Genomic DNA, 16,626 nt, shown 5'->3' on the forward strand with positions numbered 1-16,626 from the left:
AGCAAAATTTGCTCACATCCCTTTATATATCCCTAATTTATATATCCCTATCTCAGTCTAAAAATTAGAAAATGATGGGATTAAAATAAAGTTTTTCGGGTATACTTAGACTTATTAAGAGAGAAAAATACTATTTCAAGACGTAAAAAATGAACGATGATATAGAAAATAGGTGGAAAAATCGAATTCTCATTTATATATCTCTATCTCAGTCTAAAAATTAAAAGATGATGGGAATAAAATGAAATTTTTCGGGTTTAGTTAGACACATTAAGAGAGAAAAACGCTATTTCCAGACGATCCAAACACTATTTAGAAAATGAACGATGATATTTATAGAAAATAGGTGCAAAAATCGAGTTCTCATTTATATATCCCTATCTCAGTCTAAAAATTAGAAGAGGATGGGAATAAAATGAAATTTTTCGGGTATAAGTAGACACACTGAGGGCCGGTTGTATAAATCAATTTTGATCTTAGGTTCAACGGAACGCCGATCAAAATGTGAACTGCGTTCATTCGATATTCTGTTGTTCAATGTAAACTGAACTTTAGTTCAGCTGAACTGAGGTTAGTTTAGGTTGGCACTACAAATATTTAGTTAAAAAAAAGTAAAAGCAGTAAAAGTTTATAAAAAGTGTATTTTCTACTTGGTGTGGCTGCTACTACTAATTAAACTTGATTTTATATACCTATAGGTAAGTACAAATTGATATTTTTGCAAGCCGTTAAATACTTTCGAATTTTATTGTAGTAGGTATTGCTTTTATTTTATTGGGTACAGTGTTTAGTTTTTGTAGATTCTTGTTTGGTGGTGGAATATTTTATAAATGGATCCTTGTAAGAAAAGAACTGTTAATTTCAGTAAAAAGGAGGTTGGCATATTAATGAGCCTTGTACTAAAATATAAGGGCACAATTGAATGTCGAATGACTGACAAAATGAACAAGGACTTAAAGCAGAAAGCTTGGGAGCGTCTATCAAATGAATTTAATAGCATTTATGGAGAGCCTTTCAGAGATGCAAAAGTTCTTCGTGGCTAGTATGAAAATCAAAAAAAAAGGTTGCTGATGAAAAAACATACCTACGAGGAACTGGAGGAGGGCCTGTAAAACCTAAGATAATTGACGATATCGACAAACAAGTTAAAGAAATTATAGGTACTCAGATGACAGGCTTTGATTCAGAATTTGATGGAGATAGTAGTAAGTTTTAGAAAAATTAATAATAATTCAATTAAAAGTTGTATTTGTTTCAGAATATGGCAACATGCAGATGGAAACTCCTGAGGGATCTCGTTTTAATATTTCTGATTCAGGTAAGACTTTATCGTTGTTTTTAATGAATAGCGTCTATCAATGATTTTTTTTCCAATAGAGTTACCTAATGAAGACATAGAGCAAATGGAGGAAGATGGCAAACATTCTAATGAGGAAGATAGTTTATTGTCAGGTATAGGTAAACGCTATCCCTATACTTATGTTTCAATTATTAGTATTAATAAACAATATGTTTAGATGATACTTTCTTCTATTCTGACTATTCTTATTTTAGCTGCTTTACCTACCAACTGGAACAAAATAACCCGAGAAAAGCTTCGCACTCCAAAATCGAAGCCATTGAAAACCATTTTGAAGAAGGCTTGTGCTAATAAGGGTAAATTTTATTATAATTATTATATTTCAAATTATTTTAATTTTAAGAAAATAAAAATGTTTTGTCAAATAAAATTATTTCCTCGGCTGCAAATAAGGCTGAATTAGTCTCCAAGGAGATAGAATACCTTGAAAAAGAACATCTTTTGAGAGTAAAAATGATGAAGGAACGCCACAAACATCAAATGGCACTAGAAACAAAGGAGAGTGATGAAAGAATTCTTATTCAAGCTAAGAAAGCTGAACTAGAGCTGGAGATCCTTCAACTGAAAAAAGATCAGCTGCTATCTGAAAATAAATGATGTCTGTTTTTAAAATTTAAAAATATGTATTTGTAAAATAAAAAAAATGTTTTTAAAATTTAACCAATTCTTGTTAATTTTATGCGTGGAAATGCAAAATTAAAAATGATTTTGTGGAGGGTGGTGGGTGTCAAAGTAATAAAAACCGTATTTTTTATTGCAATTTTGAGTTCTACTCATGTGCTACATTATCTAACAAAGGCTGAAAATACTCAGTTATCAAAGCTTGCCGAACCACATTATTTAGGGCTATATTCTCAACATATTCTCTCAACTATATTCTCAACCTGGTTGTACCACAGGTATAGGGAGCCGTTTCAATTTCTTCATTTACAAGGGGAACGTCATCTCTCAACATGCATGCAATATTATGAAGCACTGCACATGAGACAACTATTCCTTCCACTTTTTGCACATTTAATTTAATTGCTAATGCTAATATTGGGAATCGACGTTTTAATACACCAAAGCATCTCTCTATTGGGTTTCTCGTTCTTATTTGTGCTTCGTTGAATAAATGTTCTACAGGAGTGGTTGGGTTATCAGGTATGGTTTGTTACCATATCCACTATCACCTACTAATAAATTTTCGCCAAAATCACCATTTTCAAATCGAGCTCGTACTGTTGAGTTCCTAAATATATTTGCGTCATGAGCAGACCCAGGCATGTTGAAAATCACTTGAACGAAAGTTCGGCTTCTTGAACGGCGGCAAGTGGGCGTTCACTTGAACTTCGAATTTGAACTTAGATCAGTGTCAAATATTATTGATACAACAACTTTTTTACTTTGAACTGCAGTTCAACAATAAACTACAGTTCAAAGTGTTTATACAACCGGCCCTAAGAGAGAAAAACACTATGTTTAGACGTACCAAACACTATTTAAAAAATGAAACGGTGATATAGAAAATAGGTGGAAAAATCAAATTCTCATTTATACATATATCCCTATCTCAGTCTAAAAATTAGAAGATGATGGGAATAAAATTATATTTTTCGGGTATAATTAGACACATTAAGGGAAAAAACACTATTTCCAGACCTACCAAACACTATTTAAAAAATAAAATGATGATATAGAAAAAGGCGGAAAAATCGAATTTTCATTTATGTTTATCTCAATCTAAAAATTAAAAAGGATAGGAATAAAGTGATATTTTTCACTTTATTGTCAACAATAATTAAGGAGCAATTATTTTAGTATATCTTATAATTTGGACATTTAAAAAAATTCTTTTTTGCCAAAACAAGGGCCTAAAATGATGCCAACAAATAATTTTTATCTAAATAAACTTTGACGTTTAATTTTAATGTAAAACGTTTAAGTGTTACATTGTCAAAAAGCAGTTTCTTGCACAAAAATGCATTATACCTTTATTATGCTTTATGCCAAATAAAGGTTACTTGTATAGAAAATTAAAAAAAACATGTTATAGTATCACATTAAAAAATTTAACTCTGCATTAATAATGAGCACTTTAACATGATTTAAACACAAAAAAAAGGGGAAAAAAAGTTCATGTTTAGGTGCCTCAATTTCACATCATGTTTGCCATTATCACCATTTAGTCAATGAAAAAAAAATAGTGTAAGACTAAATAAATCAATATACCTAACAAGAGTTATCAATAATAAATGTGTGCAAAAAAGATTATGCTAGGAAATTGCCTGAAAGGTAAAATTAGTATAAAAGGAGTAAGCTTCAACTATTCCATTCTATTCCAATCAGGTAGTTAGAGGCATTTTTCTTTTGACTTTAATTTCTAACTTAAAAGGATTAACTTAAGTGGGAAAATATCAAATTTGAGTGTTATGCCTATTGGAAAAAAAGCTTCTTTCTCATACAAGCTTGAAGGTCAATATCTGATTTAAATATGAAGACTTTTGAAAAATCACGCATATATAGCACATTTATTATTAAGTAATTTTTGCTCAATAACAAACACATTTTTGATAAAGTGTGCACTATACCTTTAAAAGTTATGCCAGTCATAGCTTCTTTGAACACCTATGATGTTTTAGTGCTACACTTAGCATAAATATAGACAATTTTACCATGATTTGAGCATCAAAAGAAGGAAAAAAATCATGTCTAGGTGCCACAAGTTCGTCATCACTTTAAAAGTTATGCTTCCTATAAATTACTGTTGAAATAAAACGCGCTTCTTGCATTATCTGCACAGACTGACTGACTTTATTTTAGTAGTAAAAATATAAAGAAGACAAATATGCTGATGCTTCTATAATCAGAAACAACAGTGGCGTAACTATAGATCTGAATACTTTGGGCTTTATTTTCAACAATTACAACAAATGATTAACATAAGAAAACAATTAAAAAGCACTTACATAAAAGAAAGTGCTCGGCACCGGAACAACCATCCATGTTCACAACCACACCGAAGAAGAAAAAATAATAAATCACTGTAATCCAAATAAATAAAGTAAAAATAAATAATCACAAAACACGAGCAAAAACAAAAAAAAAAAATATGCACGTTTTTTAAAGAATTTCCTACTGTAGCAACAAGGCCAGACGGGCCAGACAAGCTCTCATTTCAAATTATACGAGCGAGCAGCGTGTGGGGACTAAGCTAACTATAGTGTGTTACGCCGAACGTATACGAGCACAAAGTTCGTGCGTTCCACGTAGAACGAAATATGCACACGATCCCGTCACTACGACGTCCGGAATTCAACTGAATCCCGTCGTACCCTACTCCACTCCACGACGACCGAGAGGAGACGAGACGACCGTGGTGAGTGAGTGAAACGGGCGAACGCCAACAGCGTCGTGTGAAGTGAGAGAGAAGTTATATCGAAAAGCAATTTGTGAATCGCACAAGTCGGGAGCTCTACGAAGGAAGAGATTCTACTCTACTCTACGGCTCGGATGTGATGTGATGATGTTGCGTCCGTCCGTCCGTTCGTTCGTTCGTCCGTCCCGACGGAGGGTGAGGGTGAAACTAAGGGTGGTCGTCGCGGTGCGGCGCTTTGGGGTGTCTCGAGGGGGGTTAGAGGGTGCGAGGAGGCCGTTCTTGTAATAATCGTCTTGATTATTGAATTATTTCTGGTCGTATGTGGGGTTGGTATTTTTTATAATGGTGATACAGTGGGTGTCTTGGTTTATAGGGCACTGGGATTCTTTCACTTATTTTTATTAGAAGTAGTACAGTCAATATAGCATTTCGGTGGCGTAACTACAAATTTCGGGCCCTCCTGCAACTTTGGAGCAAAGGACCGCTAAAAATTCAAAATACCATTAAAACAAATTCAATCAATCAATAAATCAAATATGTTTTATTAACAAAAAATTTAAAAGATTTTGTAGTCAAAGCTATACATAACAAGCAAAACACACAAATATAGAAACGAAAATACAAGTACTAAATAAATATATACAAAACTGAGTATAAAAGACATAAATGTACCTGGTCAAATATCTTATACTAAATGTAAAAAGTATGAAAATAGGCAAGTAAATAAAAATAGTAATAAGAAAGTAAAATAAAAAAAGTAAAAAAACAGTCAAAAACATTGCAAAAACAGTGCGTGCAATATTAAAAAATTAATATAAAAAAAAATCATCTACTGCATATAGAGCTCTCTCCAGTAAATATGATTTCAAAGCATTGCGAAATCGAGGAAAAGATGTCAATGGTTTAATTTCCAAAGGCAGACGATTGTGCATTTTTTTAGCTCCGTAAAGAATAGAGCTTTTTATTAATTTTGACCTTGGTATTGGCACATAAAGATCATGCTCTGCGTTTCGAAGTGGATAATTGCGAGATGGTCTATTAGGAATTCCTGATATATGCTTCCGAATGAAGCAAATAGATTCAAGAATGAATAAAGATGAAAGAGTTAATATTTTAAATCTTTTAAACATTTCTTGGCAGTGAGCTCGCCTATCAAGTCCTAGTAAATAGCGAACCGCTCTCTTTTGTAGTTTAAAAATGCGCTCAAAGTGAGTCGCACAGCATGTGCCCCAGAATGGAAGGGCGTAACGAAGATGGAACTCAAAAAGGCCATTGGAAGATAAATTATGCTGCAGTTTTTGCACCTTATCCTATATCGATTATTTGTTCAAATAAAACATAATCTGCGTGGAACAACATTATCGTTTTCTAATAAACATGGCATTGACGAACGATCAGGACTTAAAGTTAAAAAAAGATTGTAGAGAGTACCTAAATTCTGTTTCTTTTTTGAAAAATACCTTAAATAGCATAGGACTAGTTTGTTACATTTTGCAAATAGATTGTAAATGCTTGGAAAAACTAAATAATTGTATTTGTGTGTCTACAAGAAATCAAATATTAAAATCCTAATTGAAGGATAAATAAATGACTTGGTTTAAAAAAAAATTATCCAATTGCCTGAAATGAATAACTAATATATTACAATTGCCTGAGAAACGTGCGAAAGTCAACTGTCTGGGATATGTAAATCGGGCTCCGAACGCCTGCAAGAAATAAAAAAATTACCCAGTTTCATATATAGAGTTTATTAATTTTTTAATTGAACTGCATCACAGTAATTCGGACACATGTATCCACCGACTTACAAAAAGCTTTTGACAAAGTAACACACTGCCATAATAAATGCCTTTGAAAGAATGAATGTAGAGCACCTGCTCTTATTATGTTGTAAATGTCTTACTTGTCAGTAAGGCAAAATATTGTGAAGAAATTCAAATGCTCCCCAAGGGTTCAAATTTGATACCATTACTGTTTATATTGCTATCATGCGAATATTCTACTGCCATTTTATTTTCTGATGACATTAAAGTGTTCTTTGAAATTGAGTCTCTCTATGAGTATTGAATAAAAAATTTTATAGACATGTGTGTACAAGATTAATGATTTATCTCTAGTAAGAAAAACCTGGCTGGAATATTTGATGCTGGTTCAACCCCTTGATATTGGTACCAAAATTCAAAGAAGCGTATCAACTTTTGGGGTTTGTTATTGTTAGAAGCACTAAGAGTTTTAACGAAAGTCTTGATTTTCCAAAACTAGAATATGGCTTTTCGTAATGTGATACTTGAGTGAACCGTATTGAGGTTGTACAACTCTCCGAATGCCTGGTCTGAAAAAGACTATTATGTTAGAAAAAATGGGGTTTTCAAACTTGGAGCACCGCTTACTACTGCTGACTGATATCGGAAAAATTTTTAAAGAACTTTCGGCTATTTAAATTTAAATTTTTTCCTAACATTTAATTAGTTATTACCTAAAAAATCTGTCCTGTAAAGTTGCAGGGGGCCCCCAAATACTTTATAATTTTAATGTTTGCAAGGTTATCAAAATTTTTTTCGCAAAATTTTCGTTTCGACTGTAAACTATTAAAATATTTTCTAATGTTTTTGAGTATAGAGTTTTTATAGAATATATGGGGCCCCTACCAAATTTATGGTTACTAAAAATCATATTCACATTTTTCTACATTTTTATTTGATAATGATCTACTGGGGAAGATATTTAAAGCAAAGAAAATCGGACACTTTGTTTGTAAATCTAGCCTACTTCAGGCATTAAAAAATTAAGATATCTTCGTGTCTTGGCCAAATAATGCAAATACAGGTCGGGGGCCCCGACATTCAGCTCCTTGAACTTTATTAAGGTTTTTTCACGGGGAACAATGACAAGAAAAGCATCGAGATTTCATAAAAATTAAGATTTTATGTAATGGAAAGTTGAAAAACTTATATTTTTCTGGAAAGGTAAAATAATTCAAGTTTTTCCAATGAAATTTTTTCAAACAATTCATAAAAATTTGATTTAATCAATCAAATCCGTACTTTTTATTTACTGATTATTATTCTATCCCTAATTTTAGCGTCATTCAATGAAGTTCTTTAAAAAAATATTTTTAAATTTAATATTGAAATTTTTTATTTTCAATTTCAATATCTAAAGTTAAATTGAAAATATAAACTCACGAAAAAGCATTTCGATTTTGCAAACGTGGGGCACCGCAGAAGTTTTCACTGTTAAAAGAAAACGTCTCCCTAAAATAATGTTTGATGAAAAAAGTGGCCATCATTCCATCACTGATGATGAAGAATATTTTAAGATCAATGTTTTTTATCGAACCTTAGATATATTGACGACTCAGTTGAAAGAACGTAGTGGCAGTTTCGTTAAAATCAACAGCATGTTTTGCATTGTATCTCCTTCATATTTGACGAGTTCGTCTGATGGCGAAATATTCAATGCAGCGACTGAATTTCCTGAAAGATACTCTGAAGATATTTCTTGTGAATTAGGAAATCAGTTGTTATCTTTCAAAGCTTGTTTTGGCAACAGTGTAAAGAAAATGGAGTCAACGAAACAAATGTTAGAATTCATTTTGATTGAAAACTATTCATCGTGTACTAGCTTCTCAGAAATAATAACGGCTTGTTACATGTTTTTGACTATCTCAGTTACTATTGCGAGTGCAGAAAGATCATTTTCAAAACTGAAAATCATCAAAAACTTTCTAAGATCCACAATGGGACAAGAAAGACTAAGTTCATTAAGTTTACTGTCAATAGAAAATAAAACTGCACGAAATTTTGATATTTGTCAGTTGATAAAGGCATTTGCAGAAGCCAAAGCACGAAAGAAACATCTTTAATGAATATGTTTATGCGTACCTACTGTAAAATTTAATTGGTTAAGACAATCATCTTCGGCATTTTTGATTAATACAACAAAACCTATGTTATTTTCATTATAAAAATATTTTTATTCAATAAATTATTTTGAGATTGAAAAATGATTGTATTTTCACTTATGATATGCAAGGACCGAAAAAACAGGGGGCGGAGGGGGCCCCCGTTAGTGTAGAGGGACCCGTACGATTTTTCGAACACAGCAAATTTCACCGTTGTTACGCCACTGACCAAAGCATCTACGAGAAGTGGACCCAGGTTTGACATTAAACTTGAATTTTATATAAAAAAAATTGTTTTGATCATTCTGTTCATTTTTTAGGTCTTTTATAGGTTGCGTCCTTTGCTTCTTCTCTTTATTATGTTCTTCTTGCTTGTCTAATCTTTTTTATTTTTTATGTTTTGTCTTTAATTTTTTCCTTTCTTTCCATCTTCCATTTGCCTTTTATAGTTTTCTCAGTTTGTCTTTTGCTTGTTCTCTTAGAAATTCTTGGATAAATGAAAAAGTTAATAAATGAGTCTTTTTTTCCATTTTTATTGCTGGTATTTTGATCTGTGTTGCAACCCTTTCCTCTGTCATAGAGTCGCTCTGGCTTACATATCTTGACTGTTTAAATCTCTAACAACTAAGCCATCAATGTCTTATCTTTCTGTTTGATAATTGAATTACTGCTGAATATTTATTAATGTCTAAAACTTCGGGTAATCTAAGGATGTCAACAAGTGCAGAAGGAGCCTGTATTACAATTTTATTTTCTATTATGACAATTTTTTCCGTATCTTCATTTTAATGTATTTATGTAATTTTCTGTATTTTTCTGGTCTAAAAATATTTCGCCATATAATTTACTAGTTTGTCAATTAGATCTTCTATTTGTATATCTATCACATGGTTATCTTCATTAGTTTCAGTCTCAAAATTAAAATCCATTTTCAATCTTTTTAATAAGAAAAACTGCATCAATTCCTAATGATTTACTCGACCCAATAAGTTCAGTAAACTTTTATTAATAAATTAGTAACTAAACATTTTCAGTCTCATTTCTGTCGGTCTGTTCATGATTGGAATTCGCTGTTTTTTGATACTGCTTTAACGTTTGCTATAATCAATCGAATCTGGATTCCAGGGATATAATCCACAAGCTTTAAATCCGATATGGGCAACCTAAGATTTTGGAGAAATTACAGCTTCTTTAATGATTTTCGCAAAATCTTCCAATACATTTTTTCGACCCCAATCTAAGAGCGATTTCTTCCGCACCAATGTTTTAATTATTTTAAGTTTAGAAAACGATCTTTCGTTACTTGCCATGTTTACAGGTAATGTTAGATATAATGTTGATGCTTTGATTGTGTTAGGAAAGCTAGAAACAAATGTGAAATTTTGTAATAATAATGTTGACAAAAGTGAATATTTTCATCATAAACAATAATGTATTATTTCTTATGGCAACTAGTTTAAGGACCAAAGATTCAGAGTCTGTAAAATACAAAAATGATTTTATTTTTGTATTTTACAGACCATTGTATTTTACGGAACCATCCCCTTTTTTAAGGTTATTTTCTGGTGTTAAAGAGAGGAAATCAGATGGATTAAGAAAAGTACATGTTTTATTTACATGACAAGAAGATTTAAAACGGGAATTTATTTTAAAGTACCATAAAACATGTTTACTTTAGACCTATGTTCAGAATCTAAAAACATAAAATTAGAACACAATTCATTAAAATGTGATTTGATTTTTGGTGCTCTTTTGGAGGTAAATTTTAGTTTTATATTCCATTTTGACTGCTTCTGCTTTTATTTCTTCATCCCGCTCTACTTTTTTTTTTCAATGTTATGATTATTTTATTTTATTTAGTATCGTTACTATATCTATATACCGAAATCTTATAGCCGTTCGTGACTGTAATTGATCGGAGCATCTGGTGGAATTTAAACTTTTACGTTTTGTAGCAGAATTGTCTGTAAATGTATAAAGCAGATCCCAGCGAACTATGATTGACCCAAAACATAAATACATTTTTTCTTCCATTTTAAATTTTTTTTAGGCATGGAACTTTTTTATGAAAATTCCTATATTTTTGATAATAAACGAAAATACTGGGAAGATCTGGGAAGAAATTCACAGCACTTAAATATTCCCAGATTAGCCTTTTTTGACCTCAAAGTTGACTCAAAAAAAATGGCCAAACTTCAAAAACTATAAGCGTTACAATCTGGCAGATAGTCTCATTATATTTAAAAGGATGAGGTTATGCAAAAACCATTAAAATTATGAATGACAATCCCACAGTTTTCCCACAATCGCCTTCCAAAGTTGGGAATTTTTAATGTTTCAAGTATCTCCGCACGTGAATTTTGTTTACGATTGAATTGACTACAATGATAGCAAAATCTCACTCTGCAGATCACGAAAACACCAGACTGACGTCAAGGCATTATGTAAAAAATTTGTCTTTGTTTGTTTACTATAACAGTCCAGGCGTATCGTGAAAAAATCATTAATTATTTTATTCATTAATTGAAAGTGATCTTTTACGGATAGAGCACAGGCCTCTGGAATATAAAATATGTCGTTACTGTACACCTCTCTCTCTTCCAACGTCAAGGCATATTGTGATAAGGCCTTGTTATTATATTATGAGGGAGAAATCATATTCCTTGGAAACCACTATTTCCACTTTTACTGTCACACTATGCCTAAATTAAATTAACTGATAAATCAGTTTTTTTAGCACAGGCTCTTGGATTATAAAACATGTTGCTACTTTACAGTTTTCTTCCCTCCCACCGTCTGTCTTGACGTGCTGTGATTAGTTTGTCTTTGTTTGTTCGAAAAAAATTTTGATTTAAATTGATCATTTGCCTCAACCAACAATAGTTTTTCTGTTTGTTTGTTAAATATTTAGTAGTTGTATTGTCATTTATTACTGTGTCTTTTATGCTCTAAAAATAGGATCTTATTGAAATAGTGATCAAACGATGATAAAGAAACCAAAAATTATTATCAACCATCGTAGTCAATATGAATTATTGCTTTCTTGTTAAATTAAAATTCAAGTTTCGTAATTAATTTAATTTTAATTAGTTGAAAAACAAACCAAATCCATTATCCTTGAATTTTATGGCCAATTACATATATGAAAAAAAAACCTTATAAACCTGAACCGCCGCCTAACAAGCCCATAAGAACCCCACTACACATTCAAAGAAGTAATAAAGGTGAACCTTACACAACCGTTTACAATAATTACAATAATCAATTTTAAGAAACTAATTACGAGCCGGCTTAATACGAAAGATAAACAACAATAACCGACTCTATTTCTTAACTGAGGACCTCAGCCACTATTATAGTGTGTGATTAAAAATGAAAACGAACGACGGCTCTTTCGCAACCATCAATTATTTTACTGAAATAATAACGTTTATTATAATGGAATAAATGTTGCATTTAAATGTTGACTTGAACCGTTATTTATATGAGGCAGAAGTAAAAGTTATTTTATTCGGGGGGTAATTAGGATGTAAAGCGATGCTTTGAGCAGCATATTATTATTATTACTTTAATGAAAATTATAATTGAGGGCATAAGGGAAAAGCATTTAACTCCTAAATGGGAGGGCGGTTTGTGAGTCCTATCGGGAGTCTGTTAACGCCTTGTCTTTACAAATTAACACAAATTTCGGTCAGGCGGTCAGATTAATCTCGACGACACTATCCGTGTTTGAATTAGAAATTTGATATTTTATTATGATTTAAATATCTGGGAATACTTGTGCATACAGGGAATAATTCTATTATATTTGCTTGGGTCTGTATAAGCGACTGATTTATTTCAAGAAAGTAAGGTTCTTAAGTAATTTTGCATTCTACAAATAACTTGCATCATTTCCCTATGATTCTTTTTTTGTAAATTAATTAGTTCAAATGTTAAACGCAATATTCCAGATATAGATAAAGTTCTTTCGCCAGTTGCTGGAAATCCTTTTTTAGCCTTAGAGCTTTGAACTTTTCTAGGAATATTCTGTATCATTACGAACTTTTTTCACTTTTTAAATTAGAAAACTCGAGTAAAAAGATGTTAATTAATAAACTGGCGTTGTATTGAATTAAATCTAAAAACTATAACTAATAATTGAAACATTTAGACCCTTGCAGAACTTGGGGTGGAGTTTTATCGAGGATTTGCATTTTCCAGTTTAAGTAGTGTTTTTCCAAACATTTTTTATTGCTCTTTAAAGAACAGGTTAAAATAACGTAAGTTCTCATCAAGGTTATAAGGAAACTACGTTTAACTGCCTGTAAGAAGCTATTTATTTGTTGTTACTAATTTTTTAGTCCACCTTTTTTATGCAGTTGAAGTTACTGCTTGACCTTGAATATATTAATAAAATTGGCAAAAAATTTTTTTGGACACCTATTGCATCGTTTTTGAAAATGTTTATATAAAATTTTGGTTATACAAAATACCTATAAATCAATACTCAAGCAACTTAGAGCTTTGTAAATTTCAAAACTTCTTTAATCAATTTAATTGGGTACATATGTATATCAGCGTTTTTCAAAATATTTACAAAATTCTGAGAAAAATGCTTATAACTCAAAAACCGAGCAAAAACTAAGTTTTTAGCAACTTTCCAATTGCCTGGAAATTTTAAGCAAAATTTCTGACTTAAGCTTCTTATTTATTAAAACTAAATAAATAGGAATATAGAAAAGTTTCCCTACTGATCCTGATACTAGTGAACTGAACTAAATCTTTCTGAGGTGTTTCCTTAATTCGTTTAGGTAGTTGCAACAAATTAATGGAACCGAGGGAAATATAAGAAAAAGAATTTAAGAAAATGTGGAAATCTGTAAATCGTGATAAGACTATAAATTCCATTAGATATAACCTCAATTTCCTGTGAGAAATCAATGAATAATTCCAGGCAGTTGAAGTGTTTTTCTGAATTCGCCTTTCAAAATGCCTTTGACCGCATCTGCAGTCAATTTTACTTAACTAACTAAGACTTCATGATATAAGGGGTGCTCCGTAATTGTTTGTGAGCTCATATTTCTTAAATCGATATTAAATTATTGAGTATGAGAGCAAAGGATTATCATTAGTGCTAATACAATTAATGTTCTGCTAGGATGTTAAGTCCTGCTACATGATTAATTCAGTTGAAGCAATTGAATATACTGATAATACCTCACAAGCATGTGAAGCCAAGAACAATATTTTAATTTAAACTAACTCAACAGTTTCTTTATTCACTGAAATTTATGGTAGCCACTGCTCAAATAGAGAGCAACAAAGATGCTTGAATCATGCAGTGCAAGTATCGTCTGCAAATGATAGGACAAAAGTTTCTTCTGAGGATAATTTAAATATATTTAATTACATATGAAGGGACGTGCCACATGAATTATTACCTAAACTACTTTCTCATTGTTCTCGTATTGTTTTTTTCGTGCACGGCACCGATTTGTTTCCATCTAATGAATAAATCCAGTAAATTATTTTTTAATTATTAATTAGAACTGGGGAGAAAACCGTTTTGACGTTGACCGCCGTACACGCAGAGACAGGACCGGACTCAACCATAAAATGAAAATTAAGAAGCGAAAATTAAAAAAAACGGTTTTTCAGGTAGTTAAGATAAGCCCCAATGGCAAACAGAAAATCTGTTTGCCCACGTTATTTATTTATTGCGTCGCCTCCTTGATACGAGCGGTTATCTTATCTGCTAAAGGAAATGGTAGTCGCGGTATTAAAAAGTAACCGTGCTTACTGATAAATTTTAATTTAAAAAATTGAGGTTATAAATGTTTAGGAGCCGCGCCATCTCCTCACCCCTCCCCCTAACACCAAGTAAAACTTGAAAACAATTAAGGGCTCCTTAAACAAAAACTAATTAAACTTTGTTAATTAAAACTCGTCGTCGTATATTCGTCTAAAAAGAGGCTCATCTCGCACAAGTGGAAAATATTACTATAAAACATGTTGTAACGAGCGAAATCTTAATTGGGCCACACACACACGAAAGCGTCATTTTTAATCTTATTATAAAGGCGATACGCCCCTCTTCCTACCTCCCCCGCCCCGGTAAAATAATAATTATTCTTCTCGCGAGCTGATTTTTAATTAGCTGTCAAATGAACGGAATTGCATTTGAAGGGTAATTATTATGTTTAATAAGTCGGACGGGTTTAGGGACCCTTTTACCGATAAAGGTCAGTGTTGTAATTAGGTGAAAATTAATTTGATATGTAGGAGTACGTAAGGGAATAACTAGGAGTACGTAGAAAATAAATTATATACTTTACCGGTGATTTATTAAGAGCACCAAAAATTGAAGTGTATTTTTAGATACTGTAAAACACCCCCAACATCCTATTTAATAATTTCAAAAAAAATACCATTTAGCTTCCTAAGTATTAAGCGTAAAATATAGGCCTGCCTATATTAAAAAAATCATTAAAATATACAACCAAAACAAAAGCCAATTTTATAAGTTGGACGGGTTTAGGGACCTTTTTACCGATAAATGTCAGAGTCGTATTTACGTAAAAATTAAATTAGTTTATAGGAGTCCGTAAGGGAATAACTAGGAGTACGTAAAAAATAAATTACATACTTTAACTGTGACCTATTAAGAGCACCAAAAATTGAAGTATATTTTTAGAAACTGTAGAATGCATCTAACGTCCTATTTAATAATTAAAAAAAAAATACTATTTAGCTTTTTAAGTATTAAACGTAAAATGTAGGTGTGTCTATAATAAAAAAATCATTATAACCAAGAAAAAAGCCAATTTAATAACTCGGACTAGTTTAGGGACCTTTTTACCGTTAAAGGTCAGGGTCGTACTTACGTGAAAATTGAATTAATATGTAGGAGTACGTAAGAGAATAACTATGAGTACGTCAAAAATAAATTACATATTTCAACTGTGACCTATTAAGAGCACCAAAAATCAAAGTGTTCAGAAGTATGTTTTTTAGAAACTGTAGAATACATCTAACGTCCAATTTAATAATTAAAAAAAAATACTGTTTGGCTTCCTAAGTATTAAACGTAAAATGTAGGTCTGCCTATAATAAAAAAATCATTATAACCAAGAAAAAAGCCAATTTAATAACTCGGACTAGTTTAGGGACCTTACCGATAAAAGTCAGAGTCATACTTACGTAACAATTAAATTAATATGTAGGAGTACGTCAGGAAATAACTATGAGTACGTAGAAAATAAATTTCAAAATTTAATGGCGATTTGTTTAGATGGCACCAAAAATTGAACTACCCGAACTATATTTTCAGAAAATATATCTAATGTCTTATTTACTAATTGAAAAGAAAATTAAAAAATACCGTTTAGCTTCTTAAATTTAAAACGTAAGATATAGGTCTATATTATAATAAAAAAATATAAGAGTCGTACTTACGTGACAATTAAATTAATATATAGGAGTACGTAAGAGTATAACTAGGAGTACGTAAAAAATAAATTACATACATTACCTGTGACCTATTAAAAGCACCAAAAATTAAACTGTGCAGAAGTATATTTTTAGAAACTGTAGAACACATCTAACGTCATATTTAATAATTTAAAAGAAATACCGTTTAACTTCCTAAGTATTAAACGTAAAATATAGGTCTGCCTATAATAAAAAAATCATTAAAATATACAACCTAAACAAAGGCCAAATAAATAAGTTGGACGGGTTTATGGGCCTTTTTACCGATACAGGTCAGAGTCAAATTAAATAAAAATTAAATTATTTATAGGAGTATGTAAGGGAATAACTAGGAGTACGTCAAAATAAATTACATATTTCAACTGTGACCTATTAAAAGCACCAAAAATCAAAGTGTTCAGAAGTATATTTTTAGAAACTGTAGAATACATCTAACGTCCAATTTAATAATTAAAAAAAAATACTGTTTGGCTTCCTAAGTATTAAACGTAAAATGTAGGTCTGCCTATAATAAAAAAATCATTATAACCA

General features: G+C 31.3%; 1 protein-coding gene across 3 annotated transcripts in view; it reads right to left on the reverse strand.

Moving 5' to 3' along the window:
- The window catches only part of LOC126743757 (LIM domain transcription factor LMO4-A), a 211,263-nt gene that overhangs the window by 137,618 nt on the left and 57,019 nt on the right, over positions 1-16,626 (reverse strand). Inside the window, exon 1 of one of the 3 annotated variants that reach the window (XM_050450974.1) lies at positions 4,309-4,674. The exons of 1 other annotated variant lie outside the window; for it this stretch is intronic. The gene's annotated coding sequence lies outside the window, so the exon portion shown is untranslated. Of the gene's footprint in view, positions 1-4,308; positions 4,675-16,626 lie in introns of those variants that run through there. One more of the 3 variants, XM_050450976.1, reaches the window with a different exon arrangement.

Source organism: Anthonomus grandis, chromosome 13, assembly GCF_022605725.1.
Source record: "Anthonomus grandis grandis chromosome 13, icAntGran1.3, whole genome shotgun sequence".
NCBI lineage: Eukaryota > Metazoa > Arthropoda > Insecta > Coleoptera > Curculionidae > Anthonomus > Anthonomus grandis.